This window comes from Quercus suber, unplaced genomic scaffold (genome assembly GCF_002906115.3).
Source record: "Quercus suber isolate HL8 unplaced genomic scaffold, Cork oak 2.0 scaffold_246, whole genome shotgun sequence".
NCBI lineage: Eukaryota > Viridiplantae > Streptophyta > Magnoliopsida > Fagales > Fagaceae > Quercus > Quercus suber.
In genome coordinates, this window is record NW_027069702.1 from 179,925 (window position 1) to 190,285 (window position 10,361).

At 41.0% G+C, this 10,361-nt stretch overlaps 1 pseudogene; it reads left to right on the forward strand.

Moving 5' to 3' along the window:
* LOC112001849 (uncharacterized protein At4g37920-like) overlaps positions 1 to 8,732 on the forward strand; it is a 32,666-nt pseudogene extending 23,934 nt beyond the window's left edge.
* Positions 8,733 to 10,361: the final 1,629 nt, after the last annotated feature.

The following is a 10,361-nucleotide window of genomic DNA, read 5'->3' on the forward strand; positions in this document are numbered from 1 at the left end:
TCAAAATAAATCAAATAAGTAAAATAGTTGCACAAATGCAAATTTGTATTGATGATTGTGGTATAATTCTCTGTGATTACAAAAGAGTGATCCTCTGATTCGATCTCCTTGCAAGACTTTATTGATTTGGATTTGTGGTAATGTGATTGTGACTTGAACACAAAATATCCTTCAATTTGGTTGAGGGATGGATCGAAGATCTTTGAAACGGAATTACAATGAATCTCCAGCTATGAGCTTGTTAGAAATCCTTTGTTCTTCACGTTCTTCGTGTTCTTTGTGTGTTCTTCGTCTTTGAAGGTTTATGGTGGAAGTTCTTTGGGGCTTTAGGAGCTTGGATCCGTAGAGCTTCACTAATTTGTGATTTGTTGGTGTTTTCGGACACTTTAGGCTTGATTCCCACAAACTTTTGGATCTAGGCGGATGATTTGGATGATTTCTCTTCGAATGTTCTTCGTATTCGAAGTTAAAGTTCTTGAAGTTCTTGGAGGCTTTAGAGCTTAGTTCTGGCAGAGCTTCTGTACTTCTGATGTTTCTGATGCTGCCTGTGCTTCAGATGGCTTGATGTCCTTCTAAATGTCTCAGGAAGGCTTCTATTTATAGGAGTTTTGGGGTGGATGAGCGACACATGGCAGAGTCTGATTGGTGACACATGTCACAGTCTGATTGGTCCACTTATGTCATCGCTTACACATGTGAGGCTACTTATGTCATCGCTTACACATGCGAGGTTACTTAGGTCATCGCTTACACGTGCGAGGTTGCTTATGTCATCGCTTGCACAAGCTGATACATGATTGGTTCTTGCATGACACTTCGCAAATTTCTGTTAGCTCCTGAATAGTGATAGTAAAACCTAGCAGCAATATGTGGCGCTTTGTAATTGGCCATATTTTGTGGACTTGGTAGTGTGACGTGTCAGCTTGTGATAGGTCGGAAATTTTCCCTTTCTACAGCAACCTTTCTTAACAAACAAACAAACGGTTGTTCAATTGAATATACATATATTTGTTTAGTTTTAAAGGTATCTTCCTGTTTTGTTTCATCAGGGGTAAGCATTGCAGATTAATGATGAAATGGAAGGTCATAGTGAACTTCTGAAGGAGATCCAAGACAGCCCAACTGACATTAATGCCATTGTTGCACGGCGGCGCAAAGACTTCACAGGGGAATTTTTTCGCTACCTCACTTTACTGTCGAAGACTTATGACAGTTTGGAGTACTGTGATGGTAACTTTTAATATTTTGATGAATTTATTGCAATTAATGGCTAGTTGGCTCAATTTCATATCAAATGACTTGTGAGTAAGCCTCCACTATGAGTGCTCCCATATGAGTGCTCCCACCCTCCCCCTTCCACCCCACCTCCCCTCTAGACCACTACAACTACCTCCACCTCCACCCCTAATACATGCACAAGCCAATCCACCTTTTGTTAACTTCCCCAACCTTCCTTATTTCTTCCCTCCTCCTCAAATCCCTTTCCAACAGCCTTGTTATTGGCCTAGTCAGTTTAGTCAATACATACCCCACCTCACGCTGACCCAACCATCCTTACCCCCTCTGAACCCTAATCCTCCTAAGCCGCCGCCTTCTTCACAATCCAAGCCTTTACCTTCACATAGGAAACGGGGGAAATCTGTTTTTTTTTTTTTTTTTTCGCATTGACACAAAGGCCTTCTTCTTGGCTTTTGATGGAGGAAGTATGGATTCTTATTCCATTATTTTTTTTTTTTTTTTTCGCATTGACACAAAGGCCTTCTTCTTGGCTTTTGATGGAGGAAGTATGGATTCTTATTCCATTACAGAAAGACGGGGAAGGTATCATGGTTCTATTCGGGTTGGTAGATCGGGCTTGGATTGGATCATTGCATGCTTGATTGAGTTACGTAGTTGGGATTTTAGTAAGCATCATTTTTTCAAACAGTTTCATGAGAATTATAAAATTTTGGAGTGCTCTAGTAGGTTGAATAAGGGTGGCTGTTTTGTGGAAATTTCTGAGTATCATAATGGGGCTCGACGTGGTTGTTTGCATGTTCCAGAAGGTTTTCATAAGGGTGGCTGGGCTTTTCTTGAAAGGAAGTTATGTGATTTTTTCTTTGGAAAACAGGTTTCTAGGCCGGGGAAGGAGGTGGATACCAGCGGTGGTAGGTTTGCAAAACCCACCGGTAATCCAAGGAACCAAGTTTGGAAAGACATTAATGGTCACATGAAATTAGGAAGTGATTTAGATTTAGAGAAGCAGTTTCCTAAACTAGTTGGCACGTTAAACCAGAAGGAGGGATTTGGGGGATTTGATTTTATTCCAAAAACAAATATCTCAACTCACCTTGTATCTGGAAGGCCAATGCGTGTGTCTACTTTGAAGTGGACTAAAGCCCATTTTTCTTTAAACATATCAGTTAATCTTGAAGGAAGGGGCCAATGTGTAGTGAAGTGGGCCAATTTTGTTCAGCCCAAGTCTGTTAAAGATGATATAACACATACTATACTCAAGCTTGTTAAGCAAACAAATGGTGGGCCTATTAAACAGGCCCAAGTGGATCATACTGGTGACATAACCCACCTGAAATTAAAAGGCTTGTCACGATTTTGTGAGCGTGGTGAGGGATCAGGCTTACAAGTCAGTGTCGAGAAGTCAAACATAGGTTCCGGCGAGATGGGAGAGGAGATTCCAACTTTCGATGGAGGCTCCAATGCGGCGGTGCAGTTGGGTTTTGTTCAGATGGGTGTTTCTGGCGAGATGGGAGGGGCTTATTTCATTTTTAGTGAACCCGATAGGGCGGTGCAGGAGGCTTTTGATCCGACGGGTTGTTCTAGTAGTGGCGCCGAGGTGGGGGCTACTTCTGTTGTCTCAGTTACTGGCGATTCAGCGACGGGGTGTTCGATAAGTGGAGTTGCGGAGGTTTCGCATGTGTCGAGCTCTGGTGATCATCCCAGATTCACTGATGCTGTGGCAGAGAGTTCGAAGGTACCAGTAGAGAGGGCTGAGGTGTCTTGCCATCAGCCTTTACTAGAACAAAACAGGTTTTCTCCTATTTCTAAGATGGTTTCGGATTCTTTCGATGAAGAGACGCTGTTGTTGAATTGGGTCAATCCCATGGAGTTGGATAGGGATGAGGAGAAGCAGCAGTTGATGGAATATGTACCTTTAGCTCAATGGGATCCTAATGGGGGTTTGGTGTTAATGACTGAGGAAGTTAACCCAGTTGACATCTCTGTGGAGGATGATTTGGAACCTTCGGCTTAGGTAAGTAAGAAGGTCAAAGAATTTGGTAAGTGGGTGGGCTTCCCATAGATTCCTGTGAGAGGCAGTGTGTTGAATTTTTTCAACGACTTGAGAAAGTGTGGGAGAAACAAGCGGTGGCAGGCAGTCTTCGTCGCACTACTTCTTCCTCTACAAAAGGTATGAGGGAATTACAGAATTTAATTTCTACAGTTAATTATGATGGTCAAGCTGGTAAACGAAACAGGGAGATTGGGAAATTCAGTGGGTTGGGCTCTGATGGTTGTCCATGACTTTGAGACTTTTATCTTGGAATGTGAGAGGATTTAATAATCCTCATAAGAGGGATACTGTGAAGAACTTCCTTAAAGAATGGAAGTGTAAGGTTGTGTGTTTTCAAGAAACCAAACTGGATCGTACCAATTCTGCTGTTGTGAAAAGTCTTTGGGGCAGCTCTTTTGTGGATTGGGTGGCTTTAGATGCCATTCACACAGCGGGAGGTATTCTTGTGGTCTGGGACACAAGGTTGTATGAGAAAATTGATTGTGTGGTGGGTAGCTTTTCTGTTTCGGTCTTGTTGAAAGGGGTGGCAGATGGTTTTGTTTGGATATGCACGGGTGTTTATGGCCCAAATGATGCCGGTTTGAGGGATGCTTTTTAGGCAGAGCTTGATAGTGTGAGAGTGAGATGGAGTTCAGCGTGGTGTGTTTTGGGTGATTTCAACATTATTAGGTACCTAGCAGAGCGTCTTGGGTGTAATTCGTTTAGTCCAGCCATGTTCAATTTTTTGGACTTTATCGAGAGGAATTTTTTGGTTGATCTTCCTTTGGTCGGGGGTGAGTTTACGTGGTTTAGAGATTCAGCAAATCCTGCTATGTCTCGCATAGATAGAGTTTTGGTTTCAGCTAATTGGGAGGAACACTTCTTGGATGTAATTCAAAGGCCTCTCCCTCGGGTGGTTTCTGATCATTGTCCTATTCTAGTGGAGGCAGGAGGCATGGTGAGGGGGAAAAGCCCCTTTAAATTTGAGAACATGTGGCAAAAAGTGGAGGGTTTTGTGGACCAAGTTAGGGGCTGGTGGAACAGTTATCAGTTTGTGGGATCCCCTAGTTATGTTCTCGCATATAAATTCAAGGCTCTTAAAAAAGACTTCAAGTATTGGAATAAACATGTTTTTGGGGATGTGCATTTTAGAAAAAAATGTTTGTTGTCTGATCTGTTGGATCTGGATTTGAGAGAAGGTTTGCAAGTGATGACTATAGCAGATAAAGCAATAAAAATTGAGATTAAGGCGGAGATCAAATCTTTAGCTTCTTTGGAGGAGATTTCTTGGAGGCGGAAATCAAGGGTTTTGTTCTTAAAGGAGGGGGACAATAACACTAGGTTTTTCCATAGGCTTGCTAATTCTCATAGACGAGCCAATACCATGAGGGGTGTGGAGGTTGATGGCATTATGTATGAAGCTGAATCAGATATTCAAGACTAGGTGGCGGGGTTTTATAAGAGTCTTTATCAGGAATTGGCGGATTGAAGGCCCACTGTTGATGGGTTAGATTTTGCTAGTTTGGATGAGTTTGATAGGCTTTCTCTTGAAAGGGAGTTTGATAGGGAAGAGATCATTGCTGCTCTTTATGAGGCTGAGGGTGATAAGGCTTCTAGTCCGGATGGCTTTACCTTAGCTTTCTTCCAAAAGTGTTGGGGTGTGATAGAAGAGGATGTTATGGCTCTTTTTTGCAGACTTTCATAGTCAATGTGTCTTTGAGAAATCTCTGAATGCTACTTTTCTTTGTTTGATACCTAAGAAGATTTAAGCTGTTAATATTAAAGATTTTCGGCCCATTAGCCTTGTGGGAAGTTTGTACAAACTTCTGTCCAAAGTGTTGGCTTCTAGGCTTCGAAGTGTTTTGGATAAACTTATATCCAACTCTCAGAATGCCTTTGTAGGGGGAAGACAGATTCTAGACTCTGTTCTTATAGCAAATGAATGTTTGAATAGTAGATTGAAGAGTGGTGTTCCAGGTGTGATCATTAAGTTGGATATAGAGAAGGCTTATGATCATGTAAATTGGAATGCTTTGTTTTACTTAATGGAGAGGATGGGTTTTAGGGAGAAATGGGGGAGGTGGATGAAGGCTTGTATCACTACAGTCCGTTTCTCAGTGCTTATTAATGGGTCCCCGGCTGGTTTTTTTGGTAGCTCTCGTGGTCTTTGTCAAGGAGATCCTTTATCTCCTCTTTTGTTCTTGTTGGTGATGGAGGTGTTGAGCAGGTTATTGAGGAGGACAGAAGAGGGTGACTTTCTTAGGGGATTTTAGGCAAGCCCCAATGCAAGAGGAGGTTTGCATATTTCTCATCTTTTGTTTGCTGATGATACTATTCTTTTCTGTGACGCATCTAGGGAAAAATTATTATATATAAGGATGGTGTTGATCTTTTTTGAAGCTATTACAGGCTTAAAAGTAAATGTTGGCAAGAATGAAATTGTGCCCATTGGTGAGGTTGGGAATTTGGGTGCTTTGGCTCACATTCTATGTTGTAAGGTTGGGCGTTTGCCTATGTCTTATTTAGGAATGCCTCTTGGGGCTCATTTTAAGGATGCTTCGATCTGGAATCCTATTTTAGAGAGGGTGGAGAAGAAGCTCGCTGGTTGGAAGTGGTTGTATTTGTCAAAAGGAGGTAGGCTTACTTTATTGAAGAGTACTTTGTCGAGTCTCCCAACTTATTATCTATCGCTGTTTACAATTCCACAACACATAGGAGACAGACTAGAGAGGATTCAGAGGAATTTCCTGTGGGGGAGTTCTAATAATGTTTTCAGATATCCACTTGTTGCTTGGGATAAGGTTGTTTGGCCGGTGGAGATAGGGGTTTTGGGGATTTGAAAGATTGGGCTTTTTAACCAAGCTCTACTTGGGAAGTGGCTTTGGCGATTTGGGAAGGAAGCTACTCATTTATGGCGTCAGGTAATAGCCACCAAATATGGAGAGGATAGTGGAGGTTGGTGCACTAGAGTTGTGAGAGGGACTCATGGTTGTGGGTTATGGAAGAATATCAGGAAAGGTGCAGACAATTTTTTGTCATGTGGTATATGTAGCGAGAGAGGGTAATCGTATTCGGTTTTGGCATGACCCTTGGAGTGGTCCTACTCCTTTGAAGGATTTATACCCGGAAATGTTTGCATGTGCTGTGGTTCAGGAAGCTCTGATTTCTGACATGATAATTTTTGCACCAAACGGGGGAGGTAGGAGTTGGAATTTCCATTTCCGACGCAATTTTAATGAATGGGAGTTAGGGAGATTTTATTCTTTCTATGAGTACGTCTCTGCCAAGATTCCTAGTGGGGAGGTGGAGGATATTTTGATTTGGTAGTTGAATCGTAGTGGTGTCTTTGATGTGCAATCCTTTTATATTGCTTTATTGAAAGCCCCTTCTGTTTCTTTCCCTTGGCAGAGCATTTGGTGTGTAAAGGTACCTAAAAGGGTATCTTTCTTTTTATGGATTGCTGCTAGGGGTGGGATTCTCACAATTGATAACCTTGTTAAGAAGAACTTGCCCCTTGTTAACTGGTGTTGTTTATGTAGGTGTGATGAGGAGACTGTGGATCACCTTTTGATCCATTGTAAGTTTGCATCTGCTTTGTGGAGTGAGGTTCTTATTATGTTTAGGGTTCAGTGGGTGATGCCGGACACTATTGTTTCTCTTCTTTTTGCATGGAGGAATTGGTTAGGAGCTTACTCTTCAAAGGTTTGGAATTTGGTACCAGCATGCCTTATGTGGTTAGTTTGGAAGGAACGCAATGCCCGAACTTTTGAGGACACTGAGAGTCCTATAGATAAGTTGAAGACCTTGCTTGCTAGGACTTTGTTTGAGTGGTCTCATATTTGGGGGCTTACACATTGTAGTTCCTTGTCTGATTTCCTTATCTCTATTAGTCTTTCCCTATGATTTGATTGTATCTGTTTCAAGGGCAGTGTGTTTACACTGGTAAATACATTGTCCTTTTTCATCAATAAAACTCTTATTATCTATCAAAAAAAAAGAGTAAGCCTCCACTTGAATCAAGCAGTAGGTTTGTAGAAGCTGACGCAAAGTCCAGTGTGAATTACCCTGAGGTTACAAGAGTGAAAATGAGCAATAATTAACTGAGATTTTGATTTGTATGCGTTTAGATTATCTTTTTTGTTGAAATTTTAAATCTTTTTTATTATTATTTAATGTTAGCAAGAGTACAGTTGTATCTAAAAAAATGTGAGTTTTTAAAAAACTATACATAAGCAAGTACATGAAAAAGCTAATCCAAACTCACCTTCATCTGGCCTAAAATAAGTCTTTATTGATTGTTCGCGACATTTCAACCTGATAAAATAAAAAGAAGGTTGATTTGTGTATAGCTTGTTTTCGTCTCTCTTATAAGATTGTTCCATTGTTATTATTATTTATTTTTTGAGTAGCCGTGGCAAGACTGGGGGCCAGATGCTTGTCTGCTGTCAGTGCTTATGATAATACGCTGGATTATGTGGATACGTTAGAGGTTGCTTAGGCCAAATTTGATAATATCTTTGACTCTCCTTCAGTGGATGTGGCATGTGAGAAGATTAAAAGCCTTGCCAAGGCAAAGGAGCTAGATTCCTCATTGATCTTTTTGATAAACAGTGCTTCATCTTCTGCATAGGAATCCACACCTATGAAAGATGAGGTATGGATGAATGGATGGCAAAATTTTACCTGAGGACATTCCCGTTGATGGACTACGAGGGTCACTTTCCTAACTTGGTTAATGCATCACAAAATGCACAAGCAAGGTGGACAAGACCTTAATAGTCACAATGTAAACCTTCCTAATTTTAGCTGGACAGCAGTATATAATATCATATCATATAATTTCCCCAACATAAAAAATCGTACCTTCCTTCCTAACTCTTCTTGGCTTTCCATTTGGTAATTATTCTAATTGCATGGCTGTTATCAAAAGTCTTTTACGTTGTTGCTCTTATTTTTTTGTTTCCTTGGGACGGTTTGTGTCTGCTATTTTGTATGTGTTTTGCCAGCCAACAATGTGGAAAGGATTTTATAATAGTGGAAAACAGACTCACAGTTGATCACATTCACATATAGTGCGGACTGGGTCCTCCAATGTGGTCACATGTATTTTAATTTTTCAATATTTCATGTCATGGCCCATTTTTGTACAATTTAGTATATAATATTACTTTGTTACTATTATAATATATTATACAGTTAGATGGTGATCAATATTTTTTTAACAAATAAAGGTCTACCGACCTACCAATTAGTCTACAGCTGTGGTTTAGCATAATTATTATTTTTTTTAATTTATTTTTTTAGTTACCCATTTGACTTGGATTCTATTTTTTAGTGTCAACCCCTTTGTTTTGTTATCATGTTTCATATAATTGTTGTGTATATTATTAGGATATAGGTCTATAGTTGCTAGTGTTAAATCACTGTTTGTGATTGGCAGATACATTGTGGCTTTGGTTTCTGAATTGAATATAAGTGTGTATGTGTGTGTGGGGTGAGATTAGCTTACTGTTGTTGGATCATTGTGATTTGCAGATTAAGGTGTGTGAATGAGTCAGCAATTTGTAATAAATAGTTTTAAGAAGACAATTTCATGTTAGAATTCATTTTTCAACATTTTAGTGCTAGAACCGTTATTCATCTTCAAGGTGAACATTTTTTTTATTCAGTTTCATGAAATAATTAAATGATTTTACATGTAACAGTTCCTCTTCAAATGTAAGTGCAACAGACACCTGATTAGCCTACAATAATAATTTCCTTAATTGGGATCACCAATCGATGAAGAGCATCTTTTAGGCCAAGATGGTGTGGATGGTTGTACATGTGGTGATCTTTTCCTCTGTTAAATAGATTTAATATCACTGGGAGATATTCATTTCTTTGGTCTTATATTTTCATAAGATATCCATGAAATGAGAAAAAGAATTCTACTGGTTTTAGGCTAGAAAGCACTGACGCGGCTCCGGAGGAGCCACACCCGCGTCGGACTTGGCGGGACACGGCGACACGGGAGGGACGCCGCAGACCGCGCGTCCGTGCCGCGTCGGGCCACGTCCTGCCACGTGGAGCGCCGGACTCGCGCCGACTCGGCTTCGACGAGCGCCGATTCGTGCTTGTTAGAAATACTGAATAATTGTATTGTATTTCTTGATGAAAGAATGTACATAGGTGCCTTTATATAGGAGGCATATGTGTGTAGTACAAGTAACCTAACTGGGCCTAAAGCCCACAACACTATATACGTTAACAGCCCCCCTCAAACTCAAGGTGGATGTGAGACCAACTTGAGGTTGTCAACCAAAGTACGAAGGTGTCCCTTAGGATGTGACTTGGTGAAGATATCTGCAAGTTGATCTTTAGAGAAGACTGAGATCAGCTTGAGAGCACCATGGACAAGATGAAAACGGATAAAATGACAATCGATCTCAATGTGTTTAGTCCGTTCATGGAAGACATCATTGTGAGCAATATAAATAGCACTCTGGTTGTCACAATAAAAAGGAGTAGCAGAGGATGTAGACACACCTAAGTCTTTGAGAAGCCATCGTAGCCAAAGAAGCTCAGATGTGGTATCAGCAAGGGCACGATATTCTGCTTCAGTACTGGAGCGGGCCACATGAGTTTGTTTCTTGCTTCGCCAAGAAATCAGAGAAGAACCAAAAAGAAAGCAATAACCAGTGGTGGACCTGCGATCAGTGGGGTCTCCTGCCCAATCAGCATCAGAAAATGCACGAAGAGTAAGAGGAGACTGAGCAGAGTAGAAAAGATCATGGAAGAGAGTGCCCTTTAAGTATCGAAGAATGTGCAGAACAACAGCATAGTGAGTCGATCGTGGAGCAGACAGATACTGGCTCACTTGGTGAACAACATAGGAAATGTCTGGACGAGTGACAGAGAGATAAACCAAGCTGCCAACCAAGCGTCTGTAAAGAGAGGGATTAGACAATGGTTTCCCCCTTGAGGGAGTCAGATACGCATTAAGCTCAACTTGAGTGTCCACAGTCTTGCTATCAGTGAGTCCAGCGCGAGACAAGAGTTCAGAGGCATACTTAGCTTGAGTAATATAAAGTTCATCTGTAGAATGAGTGAT